Source organism: Vicia villosa, linkage group LG7, assembly GCF_029867415.1.
Source record: "Vicia villosa cultivar HV-30 ecotype Madison, WI linkage group LG7, Vvil1.0, whole genome shotgun sequence".
Classification (NCBI taxonomy): domain Eukaryota; kingdom Viridiplantae; phylum Streptophyta; class Magnoliopsida; order Fabales; family Fabaceae; genus Vicia; species Vicia villosa.
Genome location: NC_081186.1, coordinates 133,718,716 through 133,741,214, shown reverse-complemented (window position 1 = coordinate 133,741,214; position 22,499 = coordinate 133,718,716). Strand labels below are relative to the sequence as shown.

The 22,499-nt window shown below is 37.0% G+C and overlaps 1 pseudogene; it reads right to left on the bottom strand.

Annotated features, from left to right (window-relative positions):
* Positions 1-15,289: 15,289 nt before the first annotated feature.
* Positions 15,290-22,248, bottom strand: LOC131620220 (uncharacterized; annotated as a pseudogene).
* Positions 22,249-22,499: the final 251 nt, after the last annotated feature.

Here is a 22,499-nt window from a genome sequence, read left to right as displayed (position 1 = left end):
GAACCTGCAAAAAGCTCATAACAGAAAGAGAGAGAAGTCAGAAAAGACAACAGAAATCACAAAAAACATGTAACTGACTTGAACTATCTCCCGATATTCATCATCAACCTCACTCTCCATAAAGATCACCATTCACCATTACTCCAGAATTCTCGCCTTCCTCAATTATCCACGACACTCTTTCTTCACAAATTAGGCATCCCTCTTCAATTCAATCAAAATTCGATCCTCTTTCCCTCCATTCATTCATTACAGAAAAGCTCTCATTCTTTTTCCAGAAAGACTTCTTCAATCCTCTCCATCCCTTCGATCTTCATCTTGCTCTCTTCGTCGACCTTCATCACTCACACTTCAACCCACTCATCACTCTTCATAAACCTCCCTCAATCCCCATCTCCTTCAATCGGAAAGAATCACCACGTTACATCAACCTCATCAATTGCTTTGACACCATCTGTCCGCTGATCTAATCTCCGCATCGGCATCAGCAATAAGGATGCGCAACAACCTCCATTGATCGCCACGCGATTCGTCTTCAACAAAGTTCAATCTGTACATTGCAAAAACACAGCAGGGTATCAAGAACTAAAAATCCTAAGTGCAGAAATGATGAATTGGAGAAGACGAAGGGATTATAGAGCACATCGAGGATTGAGACGGAGACGAGTGAGGGTTTAGATTAGAGGGTGGCGTCTTTGCGCCGGTGCCAGAAAGGGAGCAGGTCGGTGGCCGTTACCACCGCCACGAGTTAATAGGGAGAAGGAGGGAGTCTAAGTCGTAAATATGAAGGGCCACAAATAGATAAACCCTAATCACTTTGTATTATTTATTTAATTTTTTCTTTTAATTGTTATAAATTGATAAAATTGAAAATTGATATTATTGATAGTATAGAATTAGCTCTGGATTAAGGGAATTAATGGCTGATAATTATTTGACATTAAGGGAGATTAGTTGTGATTAACATAAAAAGTTTAGGTTAATTCTCATGATTTAAAATAACATATGGTTTGAAACAATAATTGAATGAAAATCTTATGGAATAAGGTTGGATTAATATGCAATTGGATCATAGACTCTAGGCCAACGAATTACTGATCTCACTGTAACACCCCATTTCTACCCGGAAATTATAATGTGGAAAATATCAGAGTATTTAAAAATTTCTTGACAAACAAATGAGGCGTCACATATTCACTTCAACAATAAATCAATTCATTGCATTTAGCGGATACATAGCACTTTCTAAAACAGAATAACTTCTTTTATTAATAAAACAGCGGAGTCATGATTCTTAATTTCCGATTCAAGTAACATCTTAATCACACAAACAACATCATATTAATAAAGCAACTTCACTTAACATATCATCCTAATAAACCAGGATAGTCACAGTAAACAACAACATCATAAACATTATAAATCGTCCCCCCGAGTGCTACGTATCAGAGCGACAACCGACTCAATTAACGACAACTAAATCTTCATACTCGAACACCTGCACGTTACCAATATAAAGGCAACGGCGAACAAGAGAAAAAGGTGAGATATCAAATCATATAAGTGAGCGCATGATAAATTGTATATTAGGATCCAGGCATATATAGTCATCACATCGCAAGTATCAATATCGCCATACACTTCATACTTTCACCAACTCACAAATCTCACGTACTTTTCATCACACCACAAGTCAAGACACTTCATATTCACATCAATTATATATCTTATTCATTTACTTTGTAAGCCAAGTCATGATACATCACAAGTATAAATGACAATTCCAATCCCAAAACGTCATAGCATATAAGTCATACATCTAGTCATAAAACATCACATAAACATCTAAACTCAAAACATCACATATACATCTAAACACAAAACATCACATATAAGTCACACCAGACATATTCAGTTAATCACATTCACAAATATTAATATCATCATACTAATCATAAAATCATCAATTTACATCTTCACATACTTCCATCATTTAACAAGTCATGGAATACAATCACGATATAGTCACAAAACGTCATAACTATGAATCACATAAGACACATGGGACATGACTCATGTATATGCATGTGGTACCAATCGGAGCTTCAGCCCCCGTCACCAATTTCCTGAATCTGAGCCACAAGGCATAAGCCTTCGTCACTAATTTGCCAATCCAGGCCGTCACAGAGTATGCATATGAAATGTGACTCGACGATCAAGACAACACAGCATACTCATCACAATCACATATCGTCACGAGGCATAAGCCTATATCACAATCAATTACCATTATACGAGGTAATTCACGTAACCATAATATTTCATCTTCACTTAGTCACACAATTATCATCACGAATATATACAACATCACGTATTACCAATCATCACAAACATCGTCATGTTTCAACACATCACGACAAACATATAACTTCACATATTAACAAAATCATTACAACAAATAGACACATTAAGTCAAGTCAAATTAGTCTTATAATCCTCCATAGGTTAGTCTTTAAATTAACTCACTAATCCATTATCAGTTAACCAAAATTATTCACCTAATAATCTTTAATTAATCGGGTATATCCTGCGTCACTATTGGTTATCTAATTTCCGGTTAAATCCTTAATATTCACGACTTTACGGATTTTCGGGTTATACTTCCAATTCACTATAAACACCACTCAACCGATTAATTCAGATACCATTCTATTCTTTACCGGTTATTCGATTCGTTCGGTTAAATTCTCAAGATATCGTAATTTACCGATAAACCGAATAGTTAATCTAAGTTCAAGTTTATTCTAATTAAATAGACTAATTGAAATTAATTCACTATTAATTTAATCGACCAATTAATATCACAATTCCGACAAAAGAACACCCCCACGTTAATGTACTAATTAAACTTAGCTACCACGTAATTTTTCATCAAATTCTGGACAACTAATTATACCTTTTAGTTCTACGGGTGCGACTAAAAATCCATTGTTTTCAACTTCCAACATTGCTATTTATTAGAGTATACGCTCCTGTCAATTTACCACTTCCTACTGTGAATTAAACCAACTATTATATAAAAAAAAATCATCTTATGCTAGTCATTCCCCATAACTGCTAACTATTTGTTCTGCTAAAACATGATGTAAATGTTTTGATACGGTCCGCTAGTTATTGCTACAGTGTACCACCATATTGAAGAATTTGCATCATTATTATTCACTAAAGAATTATTCACTTATTAATCTTACCTATATATATATATATATATATATATATATATATATATTCATCCTATGTGTGTAATCATGGAGTAATTTTCATTAAAAAAAAAACAATATATTAGTATGAGACAGCAAGGTGAAATGTATGGCACATAACATCATAGCATGTAACAAAACGGTGGTGGCCTAAGAGATTCACACAGAAACAGTTTCCATTACTAATTGTTTAGCAACACAACAGTATTCTAACGCAACAACATAATTCATATATCTTGGTAGCAGAATCCCAACTTTCGGCAAGAAATTAATACAAACAATTGCAATAACTTAAATCCCTAATCCCTCAAATACAATTGCTCATAAGCCCTATTATAGGAAGAGAACCCCACCCTTACCTTATTCAATTTGAAGCAACTTGTTGGGTCTCCGATTGCTCTTCCGATTTGGCACCATGGATGGAAATCTTCAAGCTCATTCCTCTTCTCCAAGACTTGCCTCTTTCTCTTCAAATGACAAAACACCTCTTCTCATATCTAAAACCCTAATTTTATTATTCCAATTTGGGCTTAGTCTTTCACTTCTTTTTCACAAACTAATTTAGGCCCAATAAGAATAATAACCCGAATAACCAATGCATCACTTAATAATAATAATCCATCAATATAATAATTCCGACTTATAAATAATATTATACTTAATATTATTTTCCGACTATCCGACTTCAATTTAATAATTCTAAATATGCCCTTAAATAACACCGACAATCCAAATTCGACCAATATATCATATTTCCGGTCTAATCTTAATTACTCAGAAAATTCCCAAACTTCAAATATTATTCCAATAATATTTCTAATACTGAAAATATCAAAATTCTTGATTAAATATCGATCCGCTATCCCGAAGTAATACAGACTAAATCGCCTCAAAATACGAAAACTTCACTAAACACTCTGAACGTCTAGATTAAGCGAATAATCAAATTTCTGGGCGTTATACTCACCACCTCTTGGCCCATCGCACCATTCTCTTTTTGGTGCTGAATAAAATCTGACAAAAAAAACAATGCTGGGCCATTTCCTTTAGGCCTGTGCGCCTGAGTTTCTTGTGCATACCACCATATTCAGACTTGCACCCCCTGACTCAATAAAAGTTGTTAGAATTAGGACTTCACTTAGATTTGTTTTCTCTATTATTTTTAGATAGTGAAATCATTAAAATTTGTTATATTTTTAGGTTTGAACTAGGATTCCCTTAATACATAAAAACCCCAATAAAAACACATAAACATATATTAGTAGTTTTAGGTCACTTTCTTACTCCTTTTAATCATTTATATGCCATGTTTTGTATGATTGTTTTACTTGGTTTTAGATCATTTTTAGACTTATAATTTTTCTTTCAATTTGCATGTTCCCTTAGATTTTAGGGCTTATAGATCAACGTATGGATATTAGTTTAGATTTTTTCTCTTCCTCTACAACATCAAAATACTTAACAAATACTTGACTAATTTCCCCTTTGCATAATAACTACAAAAAGAAATCAAAATACCAAAAACATTAATAAAGGTTAAAAATAATAAAAAAAGGAGTGGAAGCTCTCGTCCCTCTTGTTTACGGGGATCACTTGAGTGAAAGTTCACACCCATAAAAAAACACAAACCAAGAGTCGCTCGAACCTCACTTATTTAAGGGAGTAACTCGAAACGCTCAACAAACTTCTCTCTTGCCTCGTAGGCATTCTTAAGGGCATTGTTATTTTCACTCAATCGCATCGTAAGTCATCCCCTTATGCAAGAGCGTGAACGTTAACACCGCCCAACTAAAAAACACACAACAAACAATAAAAACATAGAAAATCTTGAGCAGAACTACGATGCTCTGATTCTTCATAAGAGGATAAGTAAGCATAGAGGCAACTTTAGCAAGCACAATAATTATTAAAACACCTTAGGCTTAATCATGCATTGCATTTGTAAGTAGTAAATAGTACACACCCTTTAGATAGAAACAAACATAGGTGGATACCATCGAGTACGATGGGCGTGATGGGTGCTACTACCTTCCCCTTGCGTAACCGAATCCCGTACCTAGTTCTCTAGTCAAAAGAACTTGTTCTCATTCGTTTTAGGTTTGCTGGCGTTCCTTCTCTATTAGGATACATATGTTAGTGGCGACTTTGTTGTTCATTTTTCGTGAGCGTGCGACCGTTGGCGACTCTGCTGGGGACGTCGACCTATTGCGAGTTCGTACTTAGCGAGTCGATCCTAGCCTTTGTTTGTTTGTTTATTGGGTGTGCTTATATACTGCTTATGTGTTGCATTCATTTATTTTATGCTTGCATATCATGTTTATTTTATGCTTGCATATCATGTTTACTTTCCACAAGCATCTGGATATATATTTGGGCACCCGTCGGGGCCACATATTTTCTTCTATTTGTTTTGCAGGTGGGGGTTTTTTGTGAGGTAAAAGGCCCACTACCCAGGCTAGTGATACTTCAGATTAGCGTGGATGCCCATGTTAACTCCCGTAGCTTTTGATACGATCGAGCTTGACATGGGGTACAGTAGCGGGGAAAATCTGAGATCAGAGCCATAAGATTGACTCGACTCAATATTTCAGTGAAAGTCGCCACCGCGCTTTATTGTTTCCAAAGGAAAAGGGAAAAGAACGAATAAAACCCAAAGTTTGTTTTTAAAACAAAAAGAAGAGATCTTAGGTACGGGTGTTGTTTATACAAGGGGAAGGTTTTAAGCACCCCTCATATCTGTGGTACTCCATAGGAACCTTTTTGAAAATCTGTGTCGTGTGTGCTAAAAAAGGGTTTGTTTTATTTTTAAAATAAGCTCGGCAAAGCGTTAAGATTTGTGCCTACATACCTCCTCGGTGCAATGGAGAAGTCAGAGCTAATGTAGTTCCGCTTAAAAGGGAAAAACGTTTTAAAAACGAATAAACACTTTATCGTCGTTGGAGAGAAATACTCAGCCATTGATCTTGAGCATGAGAACAAATGAGTTCTTTGCATCACAAATGAAAGAAGGGCTCCAACTCGGATAAAATCAACGAGTATGCCACTAGCTCTCTCACGCGGAAAAGATCTCATTATATCAATCAATTTCAAAATCGTGGGGTATAACCACTCGTTTCGACAATTAACGGTGTCTAAACTTTTTGAAGAAAAAGGCCACTAAGGGCAAAAGATGTTTTTAAAAGAAAAGGTTTTTGAAAAGGTTTGCAAACATAAGAAGGTTTTTGAAAAAGGGAGAAGATTTTGAAAATTAAAGAAGGGGAGGAGATGAAGAGGCTATCCTATTGCGTAAAATAAAAGCTAATGAAAGAAACGGTCTAACCGAAGAAGAAGCCAACACTTGACATTATGAGTCAAGGTAGATTTCCCATCCTTTGGAGTTATCAATACCAAACCAACACATTATCACTTGGGGATCTAGATGAACTTATTATCTTAGCACCACTTTTCATTAAGCGCATTAAAATTCTGACGAAAATCGGGCAGAGTAACGGCTGTTTTCGGGTAAAATCCTTATCTCAATGCCTTGGAATTAACCATCAAGGGCTTTCAAGGAAATACCTGCATACACAAACAGACAACAATCCAATGCCAGACAGACAGAACAATCACAGAGTAATAACAGAATAAGGGTACAGAGGTCCTAAGTCCATAAGTCCGAATCTCCAAAATGCCCGGGATAGTAACCAATAGTCCAAAAGAGAACCTTAGGTGTTTTTTTAGATTTTTGTTATTTATTAGTGTTTTGGCATAAAACTAAAGTATGGTCCAAGTGGACAAAAAGAAAATAGCGGAAACATAAACATAGCGTCCAAATGGACAAAGAGAAAATAGCGGAATATAAACGTCCAAATGGACAAAGAGAAAATAGCGGAAACATAAACATGATGAAATGATAAAATAAAGCAATAAGGCGAGAAATATAAAGAGCAATATAATAAAATGCGAAAATTAAAGTCAATTGTTAGATGTTAAAGATAACCATCTTGAAACTTGTCAAGTATGTAAACAAAGTTAGTAATAAAGATCGATGGTGAGTGAAGGATGTTCTCGGATTTAAATTCAATGGACATTTATCAGAAGCTTGATAAAATCATAGCGACTACACGATAAATCTCCATAAGTCTTAAATCAACCGCATACAATTCTCTTCCATATTTGATCTTTTTTGAATCGGGACACGAAATATTGCGCTATGTTAAGCAGATCGCCAAGTGATTTATGTAGAAATCACCCTACAACGAGGCCGGTCAAAACTTTATGTGCTAATGCATGCGAGAGAAGCGATATGTAGATCACTCTCCAAAAGCAATACCGCACGAAAAGAAAATAGGGAGCGATCTCGTCTTTACCAAGAATCCATAAGAATTCTCAAAGTATTAAGACTTTCATCGATCAAAATAAAGAGAAGCAAAGATGGAACCACATTAAAAGCTCCTTTCATCCATAATTTCAATCACTTAATATTGCGGATTTGGATTCTCATCCTATCGACGCCCTAAGTCCATTGAAATTAGAGAGAAATTAGGCCTCTAATTTGTGATTCAAAGAAAATATCAAAAGAAAGGAGTAGAAGAAGAGTTAGAACCAAAAACAAGTCAAAAATAACAAAAACAAGCATTCTGCCTCACTGGAAATCGATTTACCTCTGTAGGAAATCGATTTCCTGCCTGCAGAATTCAGATCTGGCGCAAAAAACAGAGTGGAAATCGATTTCCCTCTGTAGGAAATCGATTTCCTGCGCACAGTTTTCAAAAAAGCAGCATTATAAACTTTGAAACTTGATTTAGGCAAACATACAAACACCTTATGATCACATATCCATTGGAGCACGAATTTTCCATCAAATCACCATCAAATAGGACCAATAAAGCATCAAAGATGCATTGAACACAAGCAACGAAGAATCACATTATGGTAGATGGAAAAGGATGATGAAAATGACCAATTCTTGAGCAAAACTTAGATCCACTTCAACAATCACCAACACAAATCTTGATCTCTCAACAATTGAAGTAAAAAAAAAGTGAAATGGATGGTGGTTTAGCTCAAAGTTTGTGAGGTTCAAGGTGTGACTCACAAACTTTTATGAAAGAATAAAGAGCTTTGGTGAATTTGGTAGGGATGAGGAGAGAAATTGCAAGGGGTTTGTTGGCTCTCAAAGCTTGAGAAATGAGAGAGTAGAGGTCTCTATTTATAGAATTGGAACAAGAGTAGTGGCAAATTGGTCTTTTTGTATTTGGTAATTAATTTGTGGTTAATTGGTAATTAAAGTGGGATTCAAATGGCAAAATGATGTTTAAGTGGGTTTAATGAAGGAGTTAATTTTGATGACGTGGAAAATTGATAAAATGATCAAATAAAAAGGTGCCAAAATGATGTCAAGCTTCCCTCCTTATTTTTTTTTTTGAATTTTGCGTACAGGAAATCGATTTCCCACAGGGGTAAATCGATTTCCACCTTCAAATTTTCAAAAATTGTTTTCTTGCACTGTTTTGACTTTTTCCCGATCTTTCACCTGTAAAATATAAACAAAAGAGACAAAACACATATTTTTTTGATTTTTGGTTAGCACTAAACAAATAAAAATCTAAAAGTGCTTGATGATTCCCCTCAGAGACAATCACAGTATCAAAGACAAAGCCTCACAATGGTGCTTTTGATTGATGATTGAATGCAATTGATGTATGATCTTAGGGTCAAAAATTGGGGTATGACAGATGCCCCTAGTTAAGTTTCTTTGATCCATAAATACGATGATTGAAAATCTTCGTTTTGACGAGATTGAAGAGACTTAAATATATAAAACACGCAATTTTTGAACCTAAGATGCAATGCAATTTTTAATGAATGCATATGATGATGAAACAACACTGGGGAGAAAAAGAACTCCACTGGGGAAAGCACATGTCTTGTGGGAAGAACTCCAATGAGGAAACAAGATTTTGTTGGAGAAACGAAACTTTGCTAGGAAAAGAAACTTCACTGGGGAAAACATTTCGCACCAGAGAGATTAAAGCATCACCTTTCACTAGGGTGAGAAAAGGGGGCATCCTCTTTCACTGGGGATGAGAAAATATGCATCCTCCTTCACTGGGGAATCATAAGATATGCATCCTCTTTCACTGGGGATGAGAAAGTATATCACCTTTCACTAGAGAATCAGAATACCCATCTTTCATTAACAGAGAACACACCATCGTTCCACTGATGATAAAAATGCATCGACGTACCACTGACGATGAAGATATAATAACATACACCAATGTTCCACAGAAGGTGAACTACCAACGTTCCACTGGAGGTAGAAAAGAGATATATCGCCGTGCCATTAACGATAACAAGATAACAAGATACACCACCGTTCCACTGAAGGTGAGCTACCAACGTTCCACTGGAGGTAGAAAAGAGATATACATCGACGTACCACTGACGATGAAACAAGATAACAAGATACACCATCGTTCCACTGAAGGTGAGCTACCAACGTTCCACTGGAGGTAGAAAAGAGAAATACATCGACGTACCACTGATGATGAAACAAGATAACAAGATACACCATCGTTCCACTGAAGGTGAGCTACCAACGTTCCACTGGAGGTAGAAAAGAGAAATACATCGACGTACCACTGACGATGAAACAAGATAACAAGATACACCATCGTTCCACTGAAGGTGAGCTACCAACGTTCCACTGGAGGTAGAAAAGAGATATACATCGACGTACCACTGACGATGAAACAAGATAACAAGATACACCATCGTTCCACTAAAGGTGAGCTACCAACGTTCCACTGGAGGTAGAAAAGAGATATATCGCCGTGCCATTGACGATAACACATACCAACGTTCCACTGAAGGTATGAAGAGATGCCCCTTTGTACCAATGACGGTGAAGAGCAATCAATAATACTTTTTCAATGATTTGAGGATGCAAACACAAATGCATAATCTCAACATTCATCATCCAGCGACCAAAGTTCAATCCATGACCAGATGGAAAGAAGCTGCCAAAAAGACTGGACCGAGTGAGGGAGAAACTCACTGGTCTTCTGTTCGTAGACATCTGAACTGAAACATATTATCCACCTAGAAACAAGTTCAGTGGGGATTTTCAAGGAAAGTGAGCTTTTTCTGCTTAAGATACTCTAAATGAAAGAGCAATCTGTTTGACAGTAAACTTCATGATAGCAAGTGTGAATGTATGACTGTTTTTGATGCATGTTAATGATGCATATGCTGCCAAAACTTAGCACAAGAAATGAACTCAAGAGATGGAGTACGAAAATAGCATAATCAAGCGTGTCTCAAGCTGAACACCAGAGCAAAAACAGCTATAACAATCTTTTGATTGCTTCAGAATAAATGCTACCCGACACTGAGGGAATATTGGAGCTGAGAGAACAAAAATAACTGAGTTCTACATCATATTCGAACCAGGCCAAAAGTTCATTAAGTGGGATATATTCTTCCCCTTTTGTATATGGATACATCAACATATCCGTTCCTTGTAATGCACTCATGAATCAAAACAAAACTTCTTTTATATTTTTTCAAAAAAAAATTTGTTGAAATCAATTTTCTCTCTGTTTTAATAAGTATTATCGACAATAAATGCCATTTTGAGGGATATGAAAGAAATAAGATTGCCAATAAAAGGTAAAGGCTCAAACTTTTTTAATAGAATGGTAGCCTGCGAAAGGCAAGACCCCATGGATTATTACAAAGTTTGGAAAGTGGTAATTTTGTGGAAAAGGTACATTGAAATGTAATGACCCTATCCTCTCTCTCAACTTGGAATTCCTAAGCAAAGGCTTCCGTTGAAATGTGTTGAACTTCTCATGATAAACAGATGACTGCTGATGATCAAGTCTTGTCTGATGTAGTTACTTGCCATGAATCCCTAACTTCTGCCTGGACCGCCCTTTCGGGTTTTCAGTCCACCGGGTATTTTATTCTGTTTATGTCTCTAATTTTTGCCTGGACCACCCTTTCGGGTTTTCAATCCACCGAGACGCTCTTTTTTGCCTAAGCCGCCCTTTCGGTTTTTCAACTTAGCAAGCTGTTCTTTTATTATTTTTAGGCGAAGTATTTCTTGACTACATCAGCATTCACGGGACGTGGGAGCTCTTCTCCGTCCATAGTTGCAAGAATTAATGCACCGCCATAGAAGGCTTTCTTAACAACATATGGTCCTTCAAAATTAGGAGTCCACTTGCCCCTTGAATCGGAGGTGAAAGACAAGATCCTTTTGAGCACGAGGTCGCCTTCTCTGAATACACGAGGTCGAACCTTCTTATCAAAAGCTTTCTTCATTCTTTTCTGGTACAACTGACCATGGCATAAAGCCGTCATTCTCTTTTCTTCTATCAAATTCAATTGATCAAACCTGCTCTGACACCATTCAGCCTCAGATAACTTGGTTTCCATTAAAACTCTCAACGATGGAATCTCAACCTCAATGGGGAGCACTGCTTCCATACCGTAAACCAAAGAAAAGGGGGTTGCCCCGGTTGAAGTACGAACAGATGTACGGTACCCATGCAAAGCAAATGGGAGCATCTCATGCCAGTCCTTGTACGTAACAACCATCTTTTGCACAATCTTCTTAATATTCTTATTTGCTGCTTCAACAGCTCCATTCAACTTTGGCCTATAAGGCGAAGAGTTGTGGTGTTCAATTTTGAAACTTTCACACAATTCTCTCATCATGCTGTTATTCAGATTCGAGCCATTATCAGTAATGATCTTGCTCGGTACACCATATCTGCAGATGATATTATTCTTGATAAATCTGACCACAACTTGCTTTGTTACATGAGCATATGAAGCAGCTTCTACCCACTTGGTAAAGTAATCGATTGCTACCAGGATGAATCGATGTCCGTTCGAAGCCTTGGGTTCAATCATGCCAATCATATCGATACCCCACATGGAAAAAGGCCATGGAGAGGAAATGACATTGAGAAGTGTCGGGGGCACATGAATCTTGTCAGCATACACCTGACACTTGTGACACTTCTTTACAAACTTGTAGCAATCAGATTCCATTGTCAGCCAATAGTAACCTGCTCTAAGCATCTTTTTAGCCATCGAATGTCCATTGGCATGAGTACCAAAAGAACCTTCATGGATTTCATGCATCAACATGTCTGCTTCGTGTCTATCCACGCATCTGAGAAAAACCATGTCATAATTCCTTTTATACAAAACATCAGCATTGATGAAGAAACTGCCAGTCAATCTCCTCAAAGTTTTCTTATCCTTATTTGATGCCCTAAGTGGGTACTCTTGAGTCTGAAGGAAGTGTTTAATATCGAAATACCAAGGCTTTTCATCTGTTGATTCCTCAACGGCAAATACATGAGCAGGTCTATCAAGACGCCTGATTGTAATCTGAGGTTCCTCATTATGAAAGTTCACTTTGTACATGGAGGACAATGTGGCTAATGCATCAGCCATCTGATTCTCATCTCGAGGGATGTGGTGGAATTCAACTTTGTTAAAGAACGTCAATAGCCTTCTGGCGTAATCTTTGTAAGGGATTAAACCAGGATGACGAGTTTCCCATTCTCATTTAATCTGATTAATCACAAGCGCAAAATCTCCATAAACATCAAGGATCTTAATTCTCAGATTAATGGCCTCTTCAAGCCCCATGATGCAAGCTTCATACTCCGCAATATTATTTGTACAATCAAAACATATCCTTGCAGTGAAAGGTACATGTGACCCATGCGGAGTGACAATAATGGCGCCAATTCCATGGCCATGAACGTTAGAAGCTCCATCAAAAATTAAACCCCACTTGGATTCAGGATCTGGTCCTTCTTCTGGCAATGGTTCATCCCAATCTTGAGATCTGAAATACATTATATCTTCATCTGGGAAGTCCATTCTGATAGATTGACGATCATTAATTGGTTGGTGAGCGAGGTACTCTGCCAACACACTTCCTTTCACAGCTTTCTGAGCTCGATATTCAATATCATATTTTGATAACAACATTTGCCAGCGAGCGATCCTTCCAGTTAATGCAGGTTTCTCAAATACATACTTAATTGGATCCATTTTGGAAATCAATAGGGTGGTGTGGTTCAACATATACTGTCTTAGTCGGCGAGCAGCCCACACCAAAGCACAACAAGTTTTCTCAAGCAGCGAGTATCTTGTTTCGCACTCGGTAAACTTTTTGCTAAGGTAGTATATTGCATACTCTTTTCGACCAGACTTGTTATGCTGACCCAACACACATCCCATTGAATTTTCAAGTACTGTGAAGTACATAATCAAAGGCCTTCCCTCAGCTGGAGGGAGGAGAATGGGAGGTTCAAGCAGATATTCTTTGATGTTGTCAAAAGCTTTCTGACAATCTTCATTCCACACACATCCCTGATTTTTCTTTAACAACTTGAAGATTGGCTCACAGGTTGCAGTCATATTGGAAATGAACCTGGAGATATAATTCAAACGTCCGAGGAAACCTCTCACTTGTTTCTCAGTCTTTGGTGCTGGCATTTCCTGAATTGCCTTGAATTTATCAGGATCTACTTCAATTCCTCTCGGACTGACAATGAAACCCAATAATTTTCCAGAACAGACACCAAAAGTACATTTGTTTGGATTTAGGCGGAGATGCTACTTTCTCAAACGCTGAAACAACTTTAACAGATCCTCCATGTGCCCTTCCTCTGACTGGGATTTGGCAATCATGTCATCCACATAAACCTCAATTTCTTTGTGCATCATATCATGGAAAAGAGTGGTCATGGCCCTCTGATACGTCGCGCCAGCATTCTTCAACCCAAAAGGCATCACTTTGTAACAGAATGTCCCCCATGGCGTAATAAATGTTGTCCTTTCCATGTCTTCAGGTGCCATCTTAATCTGATTGTATCCTGAAAAACCATCCATGAAGGAGAAAACCTCAAACTTTGTCGTGCTATCTACCAACATGTCAATGTGAGGTAGAGGAAAATCATCTTTCGGACTGGCTTTATTCAAATCTCTATAATCAACACACATACGAACTTTTCCGTCTTTCTTCGGAACAAGCACTATATTGGCAATCCATTGAGGATATACAGAAGTGACAAGGAAACCTGCGTCTATCTGCTTCAAGACCTCATTCTTAATCTTTTCCGTCATATCAGGATGACTTCTCCTCAACTTTTGCTTGACAGGAGGACATTCTGGTTTCAACGGCAAACGATGCTCCACAATATCTGTGTCCAGCCCAGGCATATCTTGGTAGGACCACGCAAAAATGTCAACATACTCTTTAAGAAGCTCTACCATCCTCTTCTTAACATCTTGACCAAGCAGTGCTCCAATCTTGACTTCTTTCTTATCTTCTTCAGAACCCAAGTTGATGACTTCTAACGGCTCTTTATATGGCTGAATGGTGTCTTCCTCGTGCTCAAGCAGTCGGGAAATCTCATCAGGAATACATTCATCACTCTCTTCTTCCGCCTCATACACAGGACACTCGAAGTTAGGAGAGGGTGCAGGGTCATTACTTTCAACGGTTTTACTGATTAATCTGCACAAGTGATTATTATTTCAGGAAAAAGGGAGGATATATGCAAACATGTAATCGTGCAGATTATGGCAAATGAAAACAATTTTTAAGGTTTTTTGTGTTACCACTTTCCAGAAAAAGCAAAAAGATAAAAAGCATGTATATGCAGAAACAAAATGACTTTTATTGATGATTTTAATGTTTAAAACAAACAGAAAAAAGAGCCCAACAACTTCACTTTCATCTTGGGCAGAATGAAAGGGTTTTTGAAAAACATAAAAGCAAATTACTTTGAAGCATGAGTACACTCAGGAATGTCAATGGTGATCCAATTCTTAATCATCTTTCCCCGAGTCACAAAGCTTGGCACTTCTGGCTTTGGTTCGTCTTTAATAATAGCGTTCACTTCTAGAAGAGTCGGATGTAAAAACCCAGCACTATGGAACATCTCCTGATAAGGACGAAAAGCAGATTCAGGCTTCATCATAGACTTGTCTGAGGCAGAAAATCCCAGACCAGCTCTATTCTTGTTCTCTTGCAGACTCACCACTTGTCCCCATACTCCTGAATGTCCATTCTGAACTACCAGTTGAGCATCTTTGAAGGAGGCAATGGAAGCTTCATCCTTTTTGAATTCATCATTAACAGACAGGGCTTGGAATGCAGTTCCAATGACTACTTCATCAGCCTCTATGGTGCGGAACGAAGAGAGATGACTAATCAGCAAAGCTTGTTCTCCATTTACAACAACCATCTTTCCATCTTTCACGAATTTCAACTTCTGGTGGAGAGTCGAAGTAACTGCCCCAGCCTCGTGGATCCATGGGCGTCCCAATAAGCAACTGTATGCAGGGAAGATGTCCATCACTTGAAAAGTAATCTTGAAGACAAATGGTCCAATACCAATAGGCAAATCAACCTCTCCAACCACTGATTTCTTCGATCCATCAAAAGCCTTGACAATCACATTACTAAATCTCATTGGTGTGCCACCATAAGATAGCTTAGCAAGAGTGGATTTTGGCATGACATTTAGAGATGAACCAGTATCGATCAACACATTGGACATTGAGTCCTCTTTGCAACCGACAGAGATGTGCAAAGCCAAATTATGATTTCTCCCTTCCTCAGGCAAATCTTCATCACTGAAGCTCAGATTGTTACATGCAGTGATATTACTCACAACCCCGTTAAATTGATCCAGCGTCACATCATGATCCACAAAGGCTTGATCAAGTATTTTCATCAAAGAATCTCTATGAGCAGGAGAACTCGTCAGCAGCTCCATTATAGAGATCTTGTACGGAGTGCGATGCAACTGATCCACAATTTTATAATCGCTCATCTTGATAAGCTTCAAAATCTCATCCATCTCCTTTCCTGAAGATGATCCAGCATTTACTTTTGTCACATCATTATTGTTCACAGGCACTTGAGTGGGATTCCTCTGGACATCCACAACTGTTTGGGGCTGGGTAAAAACTCGTCCACTTCTAGTCACTCTACTAACATCTGCTATATTCTCAACAGAAGACAGAGGCTTAATCTCAACTTCTTTTCCAGCTTCCAACATGGTGGCATTGTATCTATAGGGTACAGCTTTATCAGAACTATAAGGTACAGATCCAGGCAAACATATCACAAGAGGTTCTACAGCAGTTTTGCCATAATAACCAATCTCTACACATTCCGGGATTTCAAAGCATGGTTCAATCACATTGACATCATCTTCATCTCTATCCCTCAGAATCTCAATGAGCCTTTGATCTATCATCTCTTGTAAATCTCTTCTCACAATATAACACCCTCGAGGATTATCTGAACAAATCCTACAAGGAGCATGATTATGCTCATAATGACTGTATTCACACAGAGTGGCATGCATCTCCACCAATGATCCTCTGATGTGTTCCACACGATAAATCTTATACTTCCCAGGGCATCCATGCACCATATTCACAGCAGACGCTTCATGAGTCGGCAATGGATTTTTCTACACATTTGGGCCAATATCACGGAAGGAAAGCATACCAGAACGAACCAATCTCTGAACTTCATTCTTCAAAGGCCAACAATTCTCTAAGTCATGCCCAGGAGCGTTCTGATGAAAAGCACAAGTGGCATTAGCTTTGTACCACCAAGGGAGTTTCTCTGGAACAGGAGGTGGTGACCTTGGTTGAACCAACTTCTTATGAATTAGAGCAGGATACAGTTCAGTGTACGTCATGGGGATAGGATTAACATTAACCCGAGGATACGGATTCCACCTTGCTGGTTGTTGATTAACAGGAGCTACAGGCACTGAATTCACAACAGGAGTGTTATACCCCAAAATTTGCCCGCATCTTTTTTCAAGAAAACTCCAATCTGAAAATTAAGAGTCTCATATAATCATGGATTTTTATTTCAACAAATATCCTGACATATGAAACACTTAGTTTTTAGAATTTTTCTTATACAGTAATTTGGCTTGCAGTTGAATTTATTCTTACGCAAACGCCAAATACTGTTTATTACTTCACACATGCTATTTATTTATTTACAGATAAATAGTACTGACACAATTGGTACAGAGTTAAATCTTTTGCAGGCGCAGAATCAGGAAACTCAGACTGTACTGGTAACAGTAAATATTAGTTATTTATTATGTCTGTGTTTTTTTAACAAGTCATGTAAATAAACTTTCATTTTTCACATAAAACAAAAACAAAAACAAAAACAACAAAATAGAAAATTAACTTTGACTGTTGATTTTTCACTCTAACTGCTACGTCAATACCTGAACAGTCAGTTGACAGCCAAACTGCTGGCAGTACAATTCACAGTGTTTTGTACCATCAATCAAATCAATCTTTCACAATTCAAATTTCCAAGATTTTTGTGTTAGAAGTCTTCTGAATATCACGCGATTAGCAGAAACTCAACACTGCACAAAAATCAGGTACGCTTAACTGTCTCCTACACAAACAGTCCCTAATCAGGGTTTTTCTTGTTTTTACAGGAGCAACAAGTTTTTGAGAGCTCAAATGGATTTCATACACATCCATATATCTCAAAGTACCATCATACAAATTTTCAAACTTCAATTCACTCAGACGCACCGTCAGCAGCTCAAACAGTCAACAGACGACCCGTTTGACCAAAAAAGTCAACAGACAGTCAAAAATGAAATTTTTTGTCAAAGTCCATATTTTGTCAAAGGATTCATCATTTGATCATTGGATGATCATAATTCATCAAGGAAAGATCAAAAATCAACAAAACCCTAAGATTCAAAATTAGGGTTTTTACCTGAAAAGTCAACTCAACTTTGACTGATCATAACTCTCTCATCCTTCATCCAAAAAATTCAAACCAAAGCTTGTTTTGAAGGAAATTCAATTATCTTTCAAATGCCATTGATCCCATGGTCATTGGATTCACCATTTGAAAAATATGATCAAAGACATTACAGGTCATTTTCAAAGTCAACAAAAAGACACTTTTTTCAAAAGGACACACAAGGAGCTTCAAAAATCATTTTGACATGAGACCAAAGGCATTGGTTAGAGGACTCTTTGAGGTTTCCAAAAAGTGCAAGATCTCCTTCATATGACAAAAATTGAAGGATTTACACCTTGTTGAAGTTGGCTAAATTTTGGGAAAATACATGAAATCAACATTGTTCAAAAATGCATTTTTTCCAAATGGGGCCAAGTTTTCAGCATTCAAACATCATTTCCATGTTACTATGGGCCTCCCACGACCAAGGCTAAGCCCATACCTTTTTTTATCCATTTTTGCATGATTTTATCTTATTTTAAGATTAAAATTAAAAGGAAAATGCATGGATAATGGTAGCTTAACTTCCAAGCATGACTCACCTCAAAGAATCTTCATCTTTCTGCAGAGAATTGAAGGACAAGGCAGGTGCATTGAAGGCAAGATGACTTGGTCAAGAATTCAAGCTTTTTTTATATTAAAAAATGCAAAGTTTCAACAAAGGCAACTAGCTGCAAGTTAGCTTCAATTCTAAGCACACATAGCTTATAAATAAGCTATCATAGTTCAGCAAACAAGGAGAGACAAGTTCAGAAGCAAAGCTAAGCATAACACCTTTGTAATCACTTGAAAAAATTCAAAGAAAATTCAAATTCGAATTTGTAATTTCTGCTCATTTCAATACAAACTAAGCATTCATACACCTTCCTTGAACATCACTGAAACTATCTCAATCAATTACAAGCCTTGAAGCTCACTGAATCGAGCTACACAGGTCAAAAATTGTTCAAACTAAAATCAATTCGTATCTGGCTATTTACACATGTTTAACAAGATGTAGACATACTATTGAGTTTGGTTTGAGGTGTAGATCATTTCTGGAGCTTTAATTAAGTTTTAGATGCGTATACACGAAACCACCATTTTAGGGTTCTTCATCCCAAAATTAGGGTTTTCTAAATTAGGCGAAATTACAGGTTCTGAATAGTACCATTGAGTTCGCATGAACAATACGAACTCAACCATACCATCGCGCAAAATTTATACTCACGTTTGCTTGTATTCGCTATTATTACCAGGTGTAAAAGATTGGGTTTTTTACACCACCTGCAAATGAACGGTGTAAAAACCCATCTGAAGGTTGAAGATGTTGCGTGGCGCCCTCTGATTCGCTGGGAGGCGCGCGCGTGTTTTTTAAACTGACTTGGAATTCAGTGTTTTGCAGGTGTTCCACGTGTTATGGTCCCTCACCATCTGGGCCTTCTGATTCATCCATCAACTCATCCAACGCGCCAGATCACTCTTCCTCACCATGCTCCCTCACTGATTACCACACAGGATCAGTATCCTTTTATTTTCTATTTTATTTTCTATTTTATTTTAATTTCTTTGTTAAATTAATTAAAAATAGTTTTAAAAATCCAAAAAATACACAAAAAATATTTTTAGACTTCTAAAATAATATATTATTTTCTGAAATAAAAATATTTTATTTTTCTTCAAAATTTCAATATTTTGCATAATTAATTAGTATATATTTATATATTGGCTTTTTAATTATTTTAACCAATCAAAAAATCATAAAAAAAATTGTTCTTTGTGTTAAATATTGTTTATATATTATAAGCTAATTTTGTACATATTTTGAATAATTTTCTTCTTAAGTTTTAATTATTTGTATAATTATTTGCATAATTATGTTTTAATTAACCTAAATCAATTTCAAATCAATTTCAAAAATTCCAAAAAAATTTGTTTTGTTTTAAAATTAATTAACAAATATTTTGTACATATTTTAAACTTAATTTCTAGGTTTAAATCTATTTTCATCTTTTTCCTTCATTTTAATTTAATTAATCATGCATTAATTATAATTAAAAACAATCATAAAAAATCCAAAAACATGCCTTTTATTTTTCTTGCAATTTAAATTCCTAGATAAATGTATAGGATGTCAAATTCATGTAAATAGGCTAGTTTACGTTTCCTGCAAAATCGATGTAATAGCGTAGATTTACTTTCCGCACTTTACATTTCTGCATTTTACTTTCCAGCACATATAAACTGCGTGTATGTCAAAGATAAAATTGAACCGTTAGATCACTAACTTCAAAGATAAATATCTGAATCCAATCACAATCACATTTGCACCTCTTCAGGTAATCCTTTTTCATTCTTTCAAAATCAAAGTCAAATTCTACTGTTTTGAGTACAAAATCGAACCTTGCTTTTATATCCGGTGAAAGGATAGATTTTTAAAGGAAATAGGATAAAGACCTTACAACTCAGGGTAGACCTCCTAGTTTGCTTGCTCAAATCAAAACAAACAAAATTCTCATACACTGTTGATTTTTCAAAACTTTCAAAAAAGACAATACTTTGTATATATCCAAACACGGGTTATTACAAAGTTAACGTTCTTTTCAAAACATCTTTCGAAAGATAAACAAGCATTTTGTATACATCCACACACGGATCATTACAAAATTCAATTTACAAAAGTATTTGAAACCACATATGAGCAATTTCAGAGCAATTGAAAAGTGATCGAAAAACAAGTGAGCTAAGCAAACTTAAGAGCCCATGGATAACCATGGATACAAAGGGTGCTAACACCTTCCCTTTGTATAACCTACCCCCTTACCCAGAATTTCTTAAAGGTCTTTTTTCTGTTTCTTTTATAAACCTTTCCTTAATTGGATAAAATAAAAGGTCGGTGGCGACTCTGTGATATTTTCAAAAATGCGAAAGCATTAAGCGACAAAAAAGAGTCAGTTCACGTATCTCTACAGATCAGAGGTATGGCCCGGTATTAAAAAAAATCGGAGGTCCACAAGGAGTTACTGACGCCACTTGTTGAGATTGATTTCTGAATCGACTATTCCTCCCATGAGAAACAGCATTAGCATCTGATTCCTTCTTCTTTTGGAATGAAGAACCAAACTTCTTCGCACCACCGGACGAATTGTCATTCCGAACCAGACGACCTTCTCGCACAGCTTCTTCCAATCGGACACCCATACCCACCATTTCGGTGAAGTCTACAGGAGCACTTGCAATCATTTTCTCATAGTAAAACGGACCAAGAGTCTTCAGAAAAATCTTAGTCATCTCTTTTTCTTCCATCGGAGGAATTACTTGGGCGGCAACCTCACGCCATCTCTGAGCATATTCCTTAAAGGATTCCTTCTCTTTCTGCATCATAGCTCGCAATTGATCTCTATCGGGAGCCATGTCCACATTATACTTGTATTGCTTCACAAACGCCTCAGCTAAGTCATTAAAAGTGCGAATATGGGTGCTATCAAGGCCCATATACCACTTAGAAGCAGCTTCAGTCAAACTGTCTTGGAAATAATGGATCAACAGACGTTGGTCATCAGTGTGAGTGGACATCTTCCTTACATACATCACCAGATGTGCCTGAGGACAGGAATTTCCTTTATACTTTTCGAATTCAGGCAGCTTGAACTTAGCAGGTACTTTCACATTGGGAACAAGGCAAAGATCATGCACATTCTTTCCAAACAGTTCTTTTCCACGGAGAGCTTTCATCTCTTTCTGCAATTCTTCAAACTGATCTTGGAAACCATCCATTCTGTCATGAATTTCACTTGGAGCAGCATCATAAATGGGCTCTGGGACAAAAGGACCAGTATGAACAATAGGAGATGTGTTGACCATAACAGGAGTCAACGGACGAGTCATCTCAGGAACAGACAAATAACCTTCAGGCATGCCCCAGGGATATCCATTAGGCATACGTTGCTGAGTAGCACCAACAGGAACAACAGGAATGGTTGTAGCAGCAATTTCAGAAATCACAGTGGTCTGACCCTGAGCTTGGGCATTGGGAGAAGGAACCTGATTCTGATTCTGATTCTGAGCAGCCATCAATGTCTCAACCAGAGCAGTGAGACGATCCACACTAGATCTCAAAGTAACAACCTCTTCACGTAGCTCACGATTCTCTTGTTCAAGACCTTCCATCTTCTTCTTGCAGTTAGCTCGAGTATTATACCGGTGAGACAACTTGATTCTGTATGAAGAACACTGAATAAGACCTATGGAAAACTCTCGGAAGCAAGACCAAAAATGCAGAATGATGCATGAAATGCAATGCAAATGATTTTTATTTTTATTGGTTTTCAAGGAACTTTAAGACATTGATTGTAAACATTTAGCAAAAACAACATAACAACATTCTCCATTAATAATAGAAAAGCTTACAAAAGGATTCA